Source organism: Cyanistes caeruleus, unplaced genomic scaffold (genome assembly GCF_971803275.1).
Source record: "Cyanistes caeruleus unplaced genomic scaffold, bCyaCae1.hap1.1 HAP1_SCAFFOLD_133, whole genome shotgun sequence".
NCBI lineage: Eukaryota > Metazoa > Chordata > Aves > Passeriformes > Paridae > Cyanistes > Cyanistes caeruleus.
In genome coordinates this window covers 87,183-99,627 of record NW_028255930.1, presented here as the reverse complement: position 1 = coordinate 99,627, position 12,445 = coordinate 87,183, and the positions used below count along the sequence as shown (strand labels likewise).

The window sequence follows — 12,445 nt, the reverse complement described above, 5'->3', positions numbered from 1 at the left end:
TGTTTGTTTGATTGGTTTCTTTGGGTTGGTTTCTTTGTGTTTTTCTCTCTTTTGCTTGGAGTTTCTTTTCCTTTTTTAGAAATGACTGGTGAAGTTGGCACAACCAAACTCCAGAAAACGTAAAGCAGGCTTGACTTTCCAGAAATTGCTTTTGGCTGGCTTTAGCTGCATTCCCCAGGATCACGATCAGCAGTAGATATTTGCAGGTTTTGCTCTGCATCCTCAGCCTGCCCAGGTGTTGTTCAGTGTTTCAGCAATGGAGAAGACGATGGATATTTTGCTAAACCTCCTTTCAAACAACAAAACTTGGGTTAGCACGACAGAAAAGAAGAAAAGAAAATCTTCGCCAGTTAGAACAGAGCCAGAGTCCCACCATTTCCCCCTCCACTTTTCTTTCTTTTCTACATTTAGAGGTAAAGCTTCCATCTCCAAAAGCTTCCATCTCTCACTTCCTGATGTAGCCATTTGCTACCCTTTAGCCTTGACTGCCACACATCGGACTGCTGTCCGTGTGGGGCTGGGGATGCTCAGCCTGGAAAGAGAAGGGGGCTGGCGAGGCCTCCCTGCAGCTCTAGGAAAGATGGGCACAGAGAGGAGAAGCCTTTCAAATGCAGGAGTGAGCTTGAAGTTGGATCTAATGAAGCTGCTCTTTTCCACTCCGGCTGCTGGGGCACTGGCCCAGGCTGTGCACAGAGGCTGGGGATGCTCCATCCTTGGCAACATCCAAGGCCAGCTGGGAGCGGGGCTTTGAGCAACCTCTTCTGGGCGAAGATTGCTCCGCTTGGAACAAGATGGTCTTTAGGGTCCCTTCCAAGCCCAAGCACCCAGGGATTCCATCATTCATTCTACAGTCTCCGTTGTCCACTTCAGCCTGGGCCTGAACTCCTGGCGGTGATGTCACAGTGCATGCTCCAGCTAGAACTTCCAGCATCCAGCAACGGCCACAACACAACCCTTGGCTCCTTGTGCCAGCACGCTCTTCATTCACCCTGCTCCAAGCCTACCCCTGTCACCTTGTTGCCACCTGCTCCCTGATTCCCCCAGCAGTCCCCAAAGCTCCCCATCGCTTGGATTTTGCTCTCCATCCCTGCAGGATGTCTGCATTTGTTCCAAAAGAGGTATGGTACTATTCCACGGAGGCGGACACCCCGCAGCTGCCTGGCTGGGCTGGAGCTCTGTGGGACAGGCTGGGAAATTTTGCTACCTCTGCAGGCTGGCACAGACGGAGAGGAGGAGACGGACGTCGATACACAGACTGATAGAGAAGAAGCCATGGAAGTGGACGGAGAGGATAGTGGAGAGGAAGAGATGGATGTGGATATGTACGAGACAGAGGAAGAGATGGAGGTGGAAACGAAAGATTATATTGAAGAGATGGATATTGATCTAAAAGACAAGGAGGAAGACATGGTCTTGGGATGAAGACCGATGCCAGCAGCAGAACAGGCAGGTGCTCCCCACAGGCAGAGTGGGGCCCCTGCTGCCAGCCTGGGGCCGGGCTGGGCACTTCCTGCTCAGGGACACGCTAGCCCATGCACTGGATTCTGCTGGCCATCCCTGGCCTGGCCTGGGCTTGCTGTGGGCCACACAAGCCCTGTTCCAGTGCCTGGGCCACAGCCCCCAGCCAGGCTCCCTTCTGGCAGCAGAGTCCCACTGGGCCAGTGTCCCAGCCCGGCAGCACATGGAACACCCTTCCGTGCCTGACTGCACTGACCGTGCTACTTGTTTTTCTTCCAGGACTTAGGGACATCACAGACACAGATGCCACCCTGCTGTACATACGTTTTACAGTTGTTGTGTTCAGGATAGAGGTTTTAGAGTTTGTTTAAGTTGTCTGTAAATACGTTTCATAGAGTTTTGTTAGAGCTGTTCTCAGGTAAATAGGTTCTATAGTTTGTTGTTGTTGTTGTTGTTGTTGTTGTTACCAATATTCTTACAGTGTAAATATGTGGTGTAGTTCATTCTTGTTCCTTTTCTTCTACAGATAAACAGTCTTTGATTTTCACACCCCAGTTCTCTTTGCATTTTCTTCGGGCACATTTGCAAAGCTGTGGGTTGTTTCGGGAACAATGTTTGCAGGACTCTAAAAAGAGTATCAAAACCGCTCTGCCACACTCTCAGCTGCTGCTGCTGCCCCAAAAAGCACTGGCTGGCTTTGCTCACACAATCACAGTTGTGGTGGCATTTCTACCACACCACAGGACAGCGATGTTTTCCCTCTTCTCCTGGAAATACCTACAGCACTTGTGGGTAGCAAGGCAAACATGAGCCTCTTTTAGTGGCCCTTGAAATTGGACATGTGAAATGAGGCACACAAAGCCACAGGCCAGCTGAAGCTGGCATCTCTGAATGGGTCTTTACATTCTTCCCAGGAAGATGAATGGCAATCACTATTTTGGCAGGGAGGAAAGTGCATCAGCTAGCAATTTGCTGTAGAAAATGTGCTTTCTGCTCCTCTCACAGCCAAAACTCCTACCCATTTCTTGGAAGTCCTTCTTAGATAAGGACCGTGTTCAACTGAGTGACAGTGAAGCCAAATGGCAATGCCGCAATCAATTGTCCTGTACACAATCTCCTTCATCCACGTGGAAGGTTACTCACGGGCACACAAGAGGACGGAAGAAACCCAAATGCATCGTTGGACATAATAAAGTCAGACGTGTTGAGGGATGAAGAAATCTTGCAGAGATATGGAAAGCTGCCCTGAAAACCCAGTTCGGGGAGAGCCTGAGCTCTTTTGTGCTTCTAGGCCTGAAGATGCTCAGCAGCTTTCCCAGATGCTCAGCAGGCAGTAGGATTGTGCCTGAATCTGGCTCTGGAAATGCCAGTGCCTCAACTGAGAGCTGTGGCAATGATTTCCATTGCATGGAGAGGGGCCACAGTCCTGCAAGAGTCTTTCAGCAGAGCAAACAGCAGCCTGGAGGGTGGGCAATCTGGACCACTGCATGCTCATCCTTCACCACAATGCAGAGCTGCCATGGATCACTTTTTCCATTTCTCCTGTTGGATATGTTTTGGAGAAGTTGTTCTAGGTGGCTTTGGATGGTGATCCAAGTAGGAAGCAGCCATTCGCCTGCTGTGATATCCTTACAACTAGTCCTAACTTCTCATTGCCTTTGGTTTGATTGGGGGTGTTTTATCTGTTTGTTTGATTGGTTTCTTTGGGTTGGTTTCTTTGTGTTTTTCTCTGTTTTGCTTGGAGTTTCTTTTCCTTTTTTAGAAATGACTGGTGAAGTTGGCACAACCAAACTCCAGAAAACGTAAAGCAGGCTTGACTTTCCAGAAATTGCTTTTGGCTGGCTTTAGCTGCATTCCCCAGGATCACGATCAGCAGTAGATATTTGCAGGTTTTGCTCTGCATCCTCAGCCTGCCCAGGTGTTGTTCAGTGTTTCAGCAGTGGAGAAGACGATGGATATTTTGCTAAACCTCCTTTCAAACAACAAAACTTGGGTTAGCACGACAGAAAAGAAGAAAAGAAAATCTTCGCCAGTTAGAACAGAGCCAGAGTCCCACCATTTCCCCCTCCACTTTTCTTTCTTTTCTACTTTTAGAGGTAAAGCTTCCATCTCCAAAAGCTTCCATCTCTCACTTCCTGATGTAGCCATTTGCTACCCTTTAGCCTTGACTGCCACGCATCGGACTGCTGTCCGTGTGGGGCTGGGGATGCTCAGCCTGGAAAGAGAAGGGGGCTGGCGAGGCCTCCCTGCAGCTCTAGGAAAGATGGGCACAGAGAGGAGAAGCCTTTCAAATGCAGGAGTGAGCTTGAAGTTGGATCTAATGAAGCTGCTCTTTTCCACTCCGGCTGCTGGGGCACTGGCCCAGGCTGTGCACAGAGGCTGGGGATGCTCCATCCTTGGCAACATCCAAGGCCAGCTGGGAGCGGGGCTCTGAGCAACCTCTTCTGGGCGAAGATCGCTCCGCTTGGAACAAGATGGTCTTTAGGGTCCCTTCCAAGCCCAAGCACCCAGGGATTCCATCATTCATTCTACGGTCTCCGTTGTCCACTTCAGCCTGGGCCTGAACTCCTGGCGGTGATGTCACAGTGCACGCTCCAGCTAGAACTTCCAGCATCCAGCAACGGCCACAACACAACCCTTGGCTCCTTGTGCCAGCACGCTCTTCATTCACCCTGCTCCAAGCCTACCCCTGTCACCTTGTTGCCACCTGCTCCCTGATTCCCCCAGCAGTCCCCAAAGCTCCCCATCACTTGGATTTTGCTCTCCATCCCTGCAGGATGTCTGCATTTGTTCCAAAAGAGCTATGGTATTATTCCACGGAGGCGGACACCCCGCAGCTGCCTGGCTGGGCTGGAGCTCTGTGGGACAGGGTGGGAAATTTTGCTACCTCTGCAGGCTGGCACAGACGGAGAGGAGGAGACGGACGTCGATACACAGACTGATAGAGAAGAAGCCATGGAAGTGGACGGAGAGGATAGTGGAGAGGAAGAGATGGATGTGGATATGTACGAGACAGAGGAAGAGATGGAGGTGGAAACGAAAGATTATATTGAAGAGATGGATATTGATCTAAAAGACAAGGAGGAAGACATAGTCTTGGGATGAAGACCGATGCCAGCAGCAGAACAGGCAGGTGCTCCCCACAGGCAGAGTGGGGCCCCTGCTGCCAGCCTGGGGCCGGGCTGGGCACTTCCTGCTCAGGGACACGCTAGCCCATGCACTGGATTCTGCTGGCCATCCCTGGCCTGGCCTGGGCTTGCTGTGGGCCACACAAGCCCTGTTCCAGTGCCTGGGCCACAGCCCCCAGCCAGGCTCCCTTCTGGCAGCAGAGTCCCACTGGGCCAGTGTCCCAGCCCGGCAGCACATGGAACACCCTTCCGTGCCTGACGGAACTGACCGTGCTACTTGTTTTTCTTGCAGGACTTAGGGACATCACAGACACAGATGCCACCCTGCTGTACATACGTTTTACAGTTGTTGTGTTCAGGATAGAGGTTTTAGAGTTTGTTTAAGTTGTCTGTAAATACGTTTCATAGAGTTTTGTTAGATCTGTTCTCAGGTAAATAGGTTCTATAGTTTGTTGTTGTGGTTGTTGTTGTTGTTGTTGTTGTTACCAATATTCTTACAGTGTAAATATGTGGTGTAGTTCATTCTTGTTCCTTTTCTTCTACAGATAAACAGTCTTTGATTTTCACACCCCAGTTCTCTTTGCATTTTCTTCGGGCACATTTGCAAAGCTGTGGGTTGTTTCGGGAACAATGTTTGCAGGACTCTAAAAAGAGTATCAAAACCGCTCTGCCACACTCTCAGCTGCTGCTGCTGCCCCAAAAAGCACTGGCTGGCTTTGCTCACACAATCACAGTTGTGGTGGCATTTCTACCACACCACAGGACAGCGATGTTTTCCCTCTTCTCCTGGAAATACCTACAGCACTTGTGGGTAGCAAGGCAAACATGAGCCTCTTTTAGTGGCCCTTGAAATTGGACATGTGAAATGAGGCACACAAAGCCACAGGCCAGCTGAAGCTGGCATCTCTGAATGGGTCTTTACATTCTTCCCAGGAAGATGAATGGCAATCACTATTTTGGCAGGGAGGAAAGTGCATCAGCTAGCAATTTGCTGTAGAAAATGTGCTTTCTGCTCCTCTCACAGCCAAAACTCCTACCCATTTCTTGGAAGTCCTTCTTAGATAAGGACCGTGTTCAACTGAGTGACAGTGAAGCCAAATGGCAATGCCGCAATCAATTGTCCTGTACACAATCTCCTTCATCCACGTGGAAGGTTACTCACGGGCACACAAGAGGACGGAAGAAACCCAAATGCATCGTTGGACATCATAAAGTCAGACGTGTTGAGGGATGAAGAAATCTTGCAGAGATATGGAAAGCTGCCCTGAAAACCCAGTTCGGGGAGAGCCTGAGCTCTTTTGTGCTTCTAGGCCTGAAGGTGCTCAGCAGCTTTCCCAGATGTTCAGCAGGCAGTAGGATTGTGCCTGAATCTGGCTCTGGAAATGCCAGTGCCTCAACTGAGAGCTGTGGCAAGGATTTCCATTGCATGGAGAGGTGCCACAGTCCTGCAAGAGTCTTTCAGCAGAGCAAACAGCAGCCTGGAGGGTGGGCAATGCTGCATCTGGACCACTGCATGCTCATCCTTCACCACAATGCAGAGCTGCCATGGATCACTTTTTCCATTTCTCCTGTTGGATATGTTTTGGAGAAGTTGTTCTAGGTGGCTTTGGATGGTGATCCAAGTAGGAAGCAGCCATTCGCCTGCTGTGATATCCTTACAACTAGTCCTAACTTCTCATTGCCTTTGGTTTGATTGGGGGTGTTTTATCTGTTTGTTTGATTGGTTTCTTTGGGTTGGTTTCTTTGTGTTTTTCTCTCTTTTGCTTGGAGTTTCTTTTCCTTTTTTAGAAATGACTGGTGAAGTTGGCACAACCAAACTCCAGAAAACGTAAAGCAGGCTTGACTTCCCAGAAATTGCTTTTGGCTGGCTTTAGCTGCATTCCCCAGGATCACGATCAGCAGTAGATATTTGCAGGTTTTGCTCTGCATCCTCAGCCTGCCCAGGTGTTGTTCAGTGTTTCAGCAATGGAGAAGACGATGGATATTTTGCTAAACCTCCTTTCAAACAACAAAACTTGGGTTAGCACGACAGAAAAGAAGAAAAGAAAATCTTCGCCAGTTAGAACAGAGCCAGAGTCCCACCATTTCCCCCTCCACTTTTCTTTCTTTTCTACTTTTAGAGGTAAAGCTTCCATCTCCAAAAGCTTCCATCTCTCACTTCCTGATGTAGCCATTTGCTACCCTTTAGCCTTGACTGCCACGCATCGGACTGCTGTCCGTGTGGGGCTGGGGATGCTCAGCCTGGAAAGAGAAGGGGGCTGGCGAGGCCTCCCTGCAGCTCTAGGAAAGATGGGCACAGAGAGGAGAAGCCTTTCAACTGCAGGAGTGAGCTTGAAGTTGGATCTAATGAAGCTGCTCTTTTCCACTCCGGCTGCTGGGGCACTGGCCCAGGCTGTGCACAGAGGCTGGGGATGCTCCATCCTTGGCAACATCCAAGGCCAGCTGGGAGCGGGGCTCTGAGCAACCTCTTCTGGGCGAAGATTGCTCCGCTTGGAACAAGATGGTCTTTAGGGTCCCTTCCAAGCCCAAGCACCCAGGGATTCCATCATTCATTCTACAGTCTCCGTTGTCCACTTCAGCCTGGGCCTGAACTCCTGGCGGTGATGTCACAGTGCACGCTCCAGCTAGAACTTCCAGCATCCAGCAACGGCCACAACACAACCCTTGGCTCCTTGTGCCAGCACGCTCTTCATTCACCCTGCTCCAAGCCTACCCCTGTCACCTTGTTGCCACCTGCTCCCTGATTCCCCCAGCAGTCCCCAAAGCTCCCCATCGCTTGGATTTTGCTCTCCATCCCTGCAGGATGTCTGCATTTGTTCCAAAAGAGGTATGGTACTATTCCACGGAGGCGGACACCCCGCAGCTGCCTGGCTGGGCTGGAGCTCTGTGGGACAGGCTGGGAAATTTTGCTACCTCTGCAGGCTGGCACAGACGGAGAGGAGGAGACGGACGTCGATACACAGACTGATAGAGAAGAAGCCATGGAAGTGGACGGAGAGGATACTGGAGAGGAAGAGATGGATGTGGATATGTACGAGACAGAGGAAGAGATGGAGGTGGAAACGAAAGATTCTATTGAAGAGATGGATATTGATCTAAAAGACAAGGAGGAAGACATAGTCTTGGGATGAAGACCGATGCCAGCAGCAGAACAGGCAGGTGCTCCCCACAGGCAGAGTGGGGCCCCTGCTGCCAGCCTGGGGCCGGGCTGGGCACTTCCTGCTCAGGGACACGCTAGCCCATGCACTGCATTCTGCTGGCCATCCCTGGCCTGGCCTGGGCTTGCTGTGGGCCACACAAGCCCTGTTCCAGTGCCTGGGCCACAGCCCCCAGCCAGGCTCCCTTCTGGCAGCAGAGTCCCACTGGGCCAGTGTCCCAGCCCGGCAGCACATGGAACACCCTTCCGTGCCTGACTGCACTGACCGTGCTACTTGTTTTTCTTCCAGGACTTAGGGACATCACAGACACAGATGCCACCCTGCTGTACATACGTTTTACAGTCGTTGTGTTCAGGATAGAGGTTTTAGAGTTTGTTTAAGTTGTCTGTAAATACGTTTCATAGAGTTTTGTTAGATCTGTTCTCAGGTAAATAGGTTCTATAGTTTGTTGTTGTTGTTGTTGTGGTTGTTGTTGTTGTTGTTACCAATATTCTTACAGTGTAAATATGTGGTGTAGTTCATTCTTGTTCCTTTTCTTCTACAGATAAACAGTCTTTGATTTTCACACCCCAGTTCTCTTTGCATTTTCTTCGGGCACATTTGCAAAGCTGTGGCTTGTTTCGGGAACAATGTTTGCAGGACTCTAAAAAGAGTATCACAACCGCTCTGCCACACTCTCAGCTGCTGCTGCTGCCCCAAAAAGCACTGGCTGGCTTTGCTCACACAATCACAGTTGTGGTGGCATTTCTACCACACCACAGGACAGCGATGTTTTCCCTCTTCTCCTGGAAATACCTACAGCACTTGTGGGTAGCAAGGCAAACATGAGCCTCTTTTAGTGGCCCTTGAAATTGGACATGTGAAATGAGGCACACAAAGCCACAGGCCAGCTGAAGCTGGCATCTCTGAATGGGTCTTTACATTCTTCCCAGGAAGATGAATGGCAATCACTATTTTGGCAGGGAGGAAAGTGCATCAGCTAGCAATTTGCTGTAGAAAATGTGCTTTCTGCTCCTCTCACAGCCAAAACTCCTACCCATTTCTTGGAAGTCCTTCTTAGATAAGGACCGTGTTCAACTGAGTGACAGTGAAGCCAAATGGCAATGCCGCAATCAATTGTCCTGTACACAATCTCCTTCATCCACGTGGAAGGTTACTCACGGGCACACAAGAGGACGGAAGAAACCCAAATGCATCGTTGGACATCATAAAGTCAGACGTGTTGAGGGCTGAAGAAATCTTGCAGAGATATGGAAAGCTGCCCTGAAAACCCAGTTCGGGGAGAGCCTGAGCTCTTTTGTGCTTCTAGGCCTGAAGATGCTCAGCAGCTTTCCCAGATGCTCAGCAGGCAGTAGGATTGTGCCTGAATCTGGCTCTGGAAATGCCAGTGCCTCAACTGAGAGCTGTGGCAAGGATTTCCATTGCATGGAGAGGGGCCACAGTCCTGCAAGAGTCTTTCAGCAGAGCAAACAGCAGCCTGGAGGGTGGGCAATGCTGCATCTGGACCACTGCATGCTCATCCTTCACCACAATGCAGAGCTGCCATGGATCACTTTTTCCATTTCTCCTGTTGGATATGTTTTGGAGAAGTTGTTCTAGGTGGCTTTGGATGGTGATCCAAGTAGGAAGCAGCCATTCGCCTGCTGTGATATCCTTACAACTAGTCCTAACTTCTCATTGCCTTTGGTTTGATTGGGGGTGTTTTATCTGTTTGTTTGATTGGTTTCTTTGGGTTGGTTTCTTTGTGTTTTTCTCTCTTTTGCTTGGAGTTTCTTTTCCTTTTTTAGAAATGACTGGTGAAGTTGGCACAACCAAACTCCAGAAAACGTAAAGCAGGCTTGACTTTCCAGAAATTGCTTTTGGCTGGCTTTAGCTGCATTCCCCAGGATCACGATCAGCAGTAGATATTTGCAGGTTTTGCTCTGCATCCTCAGCCTGCCCAGGTGTTGTTCAGTGTTTCAGCAGTGGAGAAGACGATGGATATTTTGCTAAACCTCCTTTCAAACAACAAAACTTGGGTTAGCACGACAGAAAAGAAGAAAAGAAAATCTTCGCCAGTTAGAACAGAGCCAGAGTCCCACCATTTCCCCCTCCACTTCTCTTTCTTTTCTACATTTAGAGGTAAAGCTTCCATCTCCAAAAGCTTCCATCTCTCACTTCCTGATGTAGCCATTTGCTACCCTTTAGCCTTGACTGCCACGCATCGGACTGCTGTCCGTGTGGGGCTGGGGATGCTCAGCCTGGAAAGAGAAGGGGGCTGGCGAGGCCTCCCTGCAGCTCTAGGAAAGATGGGCACAGAGAGGAGAAGCCTTTCAACTGCAGGAGTGAGCTTGAAGTTGGATCTAATGAAGCTGCTCTTTTCCACTCCGGCTGCTGGGGCACTGGCCCAGGCTGTGCACAGAGGCTGGGGATGCTCCATCCTTGGCAACATCCAAGGCCAGCTGGGAGCGGGGCTCTGAGCAACCTATTCTAGGGGAAGATCGCTCCACTTGGAACAAGATGGTCTTTAGGGTCCCTTCCAAGCCCAAGCACCCAGGGATTCCATCATTCATTCTACGGTCTCCGTTGTCCACTTCAGCCTGGGCCTGAACTCCTGGCGGTGATGTCACAGTGCACGCTCCAGCTAGAACTTCCAGCATCCAGCAACGGCCACAACACAACCCTTGGCTCCTTGTGCCAGCACGCTCTTCACCCTGCTCCAAGCCTACCCCTGTCACCTTGTTGCCACTTGCTCCCTGATTCCCCCAGCAGTCCCCAAAGCTCCCCATCGCTTGGATTTTGCTCTCTATCCCTGCAGGATGTCTGCATTTGTTCCAAAAGAGGTATGGTACTATTCCACGGAGGCGGACACCCCGCAGCTGCCTGGCTGGGCTGGAGCTCTGTGGGACAGGGTGGGAAATTTTGCTACCTCTGCAGGCTGGCACAGACGGAGAGGAGGAGACGGACGTCGATACACAGACTGATAGAGAAGAAGCCATGGAAGTGGACGGAGAGGATAGTGGAGAGGAAGAGATGGATGTGGATATGTACGAGACAGAGGAAGAGATGGAGGTGGAAACGAAAGATTATATTGAAGAGATGGATATTGATCTAAAAGACAAGGAGGAAGACATGGTCTTGGGATGAAGACCGATGCCAGCAGCAGAACAGGCAGGTGCTCCCCACAGGCAGAGTGGGGCCCCTGCTGCCAGCCTGGGGCCGGGCTGGGCACTTCCTGCTCAGGGACACGCTAGCCCATGCACTGCATTCTGCTGGCCATCCCTGGCCTGGCCTGGGCTTGCTGTGGGCCACACAAGCCCTGTTCCAGTGCCTGGGCCACAGCCCCCAGCCAGGCTCCCTTCTGGCAGCAGAGTCCCACTGGGCCAGTGTCCCAGCCCGGCAGCACATGGAACACCCTTCCGTGCCTGACTGCACTGACCGTGCTACTTGTTTTTCTTCCAGGACTTAGGGACATCACAGACACAGATGCCACCCTGCTGTACATACGTTTTACAGTTGTTGTGTTCAGGATAGAGGTTTTAGAGTTTGTTTAAGTTGTCTGTAAATACGTTTCATAGAGTTTTGTTAGAGCTGTTCTCAGGTAAATAGGTTCTATAGTTTGTTGTTGTTGTTGTTGTTGTTGTTGTTACCAATATTCTTACAGTGTAAATATGTGGTGTAGTTCATTCTTGTTCCTTTTCTTCTACAGATAAACAGTCTTTGATTTTCACACCCCAGTTCTCTTTGCATTTTCTTCGGGCACATTTGCAAAGCTGTGGGTTGTTTCGGGAACAATGCTTGCAGGACTCTAAAAAGAGTATCAAAACCGCTCTGCCACACTCTCAGCTGCTGCTGCTGCCCCAAAAAGCACTGGCTGGCTTTGCTCACACAATCACAGTTGTGGTGGCATTTCTACCACACCACAGGACAGCGATGTTTTCCCTCTTCTCCTGGAAATACCTACAGCACTTGTGGGTTGCAAGGCAAACATGAGCCTCTTTTAGTGGCCCTTGAAATTGGACATGTGAAATGAGGCACACAAAGCCACAGGCCAGCTGAACCTGGCATCTCTGAATGGGTCTTTACATTCTTCCCAGGAAGATGAATGGCAATCACTATTTTGGCAGGGAGGAAAGTGCATCAGCTAGCAATTTGCTGTAGAAAATGTGCTTTCTGCTCCTCTCACAGCCAAAACTCCTACCCATTTCTTGGAAGTCCTTCTTAGATAAGGACCGTGTTCAACTGAGTGACAGTGAAGCAAAATGGCAATGCCGCAATCAATTGTCCTGTACACAATCTCCTTCATCCACGTGGAAGGTTACTCACGGGCACACAAGAGGACGGAAGAAACCCAAATGCATCGTTGGACATCATAAAGTCAGACGTGTTGAGGGATGAAGAAATCTTGCAGAGATATGGAAAGCTGCCCTGAAAACCCAGTTTGGGGAGAGCCTGAGCTCTTTTGTGCTTCTAGGCCTGAAGATGCTCAGCACCTTTCCCAGATGCTCAGCAGGCAGTAGGATTGTGCCTGAATCTGGCTCTGGAAATGCCAGTGCCTCAACTGAGAGCTGTGGCAATGATTTCCATTGCATGGAGAGGGGCCACAGTCCTGCAAGAGTCTTTCAGCAGAGCAAACAGCAGCCTGGAGGGTGGGCAATGCTGCATCTGGACCACTGCATGCTCATCCTTCACCACAATGCAGAGCTGCCATGGATCACTTTT

The 12,445-nt window shown here is 50.3% G+C and overlaps 1 long non-coding RNA gene across 1 annotated transcript; it reads left to right on the top strand.

Moving 5' to 3' along the window:
• Positions 1-890: 890 nt before the first annotated feature.
• Positions 891-5,154, top strand: LOC147646017 (uncharacterized). Its single transcript, XR_015282014.1, has 5 exons — positions 891-1,118; positions 1,213-1,446; positions 1,738-4,264; positions 4,354-4,587; positions 4,879-5,154. It is a non-coding gene; the product is annotated as an uncharacterized LOC147646017 (long non-coding RNA).
• Positions 5,155-12,445: the final 7,291 nt, after the last annotated feature.